Raw genomic sequence first — 2,672 nt, forward strand, 5'->3', positions numbered from 1 at the left:
GCAGTTATAATTCTGAGTGATCTTCAGCCCTCACCTGGAGATTGGCAACAATGGTTTCGCCCAACAGGCACTAAGGGGAAATGTATTTTACCTCAGAAAACATTTTAGCTCAGAACAGCAACAGCAAACTGTTTAGAATGTTAGAGGAAAAGGCCAATGAAGCTGCATATGCAAACGACCTCTGTGTTCCGAGGCAAAGGCCAATCAGGCCACATATGCAAATGACCTCTGTTTTCTGACTGGCTATGGGGGGAGAGGAACAGCAAACTGTTTAGAATATTGGAGGGAGGACTCAGGCAACGCAGCCAGTGGATAGGGAGACCCTCTGAATGACAGATCAGGGAGCCAACTGATTTCGCAGTGTGCTGAAATGTTCAGGGGAGTCCATGACCAAAACAGAATTATATATAAGGAGAGATGCTAATTTACTGCCCACCCTCTATATGTATGACTGTTATTTCTATTTCCATTTCATTGTATCTGAAGAAGTGTGCATGCACACAAAAGCTCATACCTTGAATAAAACTTTGCTGGTCTTATATGTATCACTGGACTCAAACGTTGTTCTGCTTCTTCAGACCAACACCTACCCACCTGGATCTTTCTTCAGATACCATTATTCTCAGTCCCCTTTGTTATTATGTTAAGTCTTATGCATTTGGTGAGAAAGTCTGTTTGTACCTGTGCAAGTTTCTTCACAAGGCTGATGGATTTCCATTCTGTACGGCTAAACGTGGTGCCTTCCATGGAGATAGTTCAATATGGATAGCCGTGTTAGTCTGTCTGTAGCAGTAGAAAAGAGCAAGAGTCCAGTAGCACCTTAAAGACTAACAACATTTGTTAGTCTAGTGTATCTGATAAAGTGTGCATGCACACAAAAACTCATACCTTGAATAAACCTTTGTCAGTCTTAAAGGTGCCACTGGACTCTAAATTTGTTGTAACAAAATTTGTGGCAGGGCAGGAGCTTTTGTGAGTCACTGCTGACTTGTTCAGATAATAGTTCAGAGAGACTCACAGTTGGGGTTTGGTTGGGGAACCCAACATCACTGAACTGACCTACAGGGTTTCTGTGAAGCTTCCACCAAGGATATATATGTGAGCCTAGCCAGGTCAGATACAAAAGCTCACCCACGAGATAAAAGCACTTTACGTGCCTTTTGCAGTCGTCTTTTGTTTCACGGTGTCAAAACCCAGCGGAAATGTGCTAACTTAGCAGGAAGGGAGCCAGAATTCAACACCCGCTGGTGTCATTTATCACCGTTGTGGGTTAACTGCAGGTCAACCTGGTTAGTGTTTGACAGATGAAGTCAGTTAGCAGCCCACACTGAATCTTGTCATTTATGCAGCCTTGACAGATAAAAATTCTGATCCCAAGGTAGCCAGGGATGTGGATTTTGGTACCCAAAGGGGTCAGAGTCCTAATACCTAAATGCAAAACAAGTTTGCATTTATTCATTTCTTTGTCTCATGGAGGAAACAGTTAAGAACATAAGGACATAAGAGAAGCCAATGTTGGATCAAGTCAATGGCCCGTCCAGTCCTACACCCTGTCACACAGTGGCCAAAAATACCAGGTATTCAATGATGTTCACTAGACTATTGTATAAGAAAATGGTAATAGAACGCAAAAACAAGTGTAGTTAACAGACTCACCAATTACAACTTGCCAAAAAGCTGAAGAACATGTAAAGAGAATAATGTATACAAAGTAGCTATAGTGAAAAAGTACAAAATGTAAACAATAGAGAACTGGTATGTGCTACAATGTCTAAACAATGGAGAACTACTAAATAATTCTCCGTAGAGTCCGGATGTTTGATAACAACGTTTCAAAGATCATCCTTCATCTGGGTGTTCCCTTTAAGCTGTTGTGATTTTCATACTCTTACTGACATGCATTGGGAACAATAACAATCCAATACAAAATCGGATGCCAATCTCCAACATGTAATCAGCTTCAGTAGCTTCAGACTTGCAGCGGGACCGGCAGCGTCTAAGGTTGTTGGGTATTGCAAGTTGAAAACACTCAGTATATCTGGGGTTAAATGTTTGTTTATGTTACTCACAGAAAGTCACATGTTTCTCATGTAACCAATGTTCTTTAGCTGTAGAAAGCCCGGGAATTTTCTCCCTGATCTAGGAATTTGATTGGGACTAAAGTGTCAAGGTGTATTACCATTTTATGGCTTCTCTTCCCGTCTTGGTTTGGTGTTCTGAAGAAGAAGAAGAGTAGCCATAATGTTCCCTCTAAGCTGTGGAATCTTGTGAGCAAAAATTCTACTTTGTGAGCTACTGGCATTAAAGCTGTGAGCGAGCGATCTGGCTACTGCATAAATGAGTTTGCTCTGGAGCCGTCCTTCCTGGGCTGAGACAAAAATGTGTGAGCTAGAGGCTAAAAAACTGTGAGCTAGCTCACACTAACTCAGCTTAGAGGGAACATTGGCCATAATCTCTCTCTTCTAGTTTTGTCTTTGTAGAGTAAGGATGTAGCCGATTATGCTCTGTTGTTATTTTCATCCTAGTTACCCTTCCCATGCTAGAATTTAGTAAAAACTTTATATTTTAATCACACATGGACTCTGAGTCTGAATTATTTTACTCTGGCTCTGCTAGACTATTTTATCTCCGCTAAATACCATATTTCAATATCTCACTATCACCCAACAAAG

This window comes from Gekko japonicus, unplaced genomic scaffold (assembly GCF_001447785.1).
Source record: "Gekko japonicus isolate JY-2015 unplaced genomic scaffold, Gekko_japonicus_V1.1 scaffold2994, whole genome shotgun sequence".
NCBI classification, from domain to species: Eukaryota; Metazoa; Chordata; class Lepidosauria; order Squamata; family Gekkonidae; genus Gekko; species Gekko japonicus.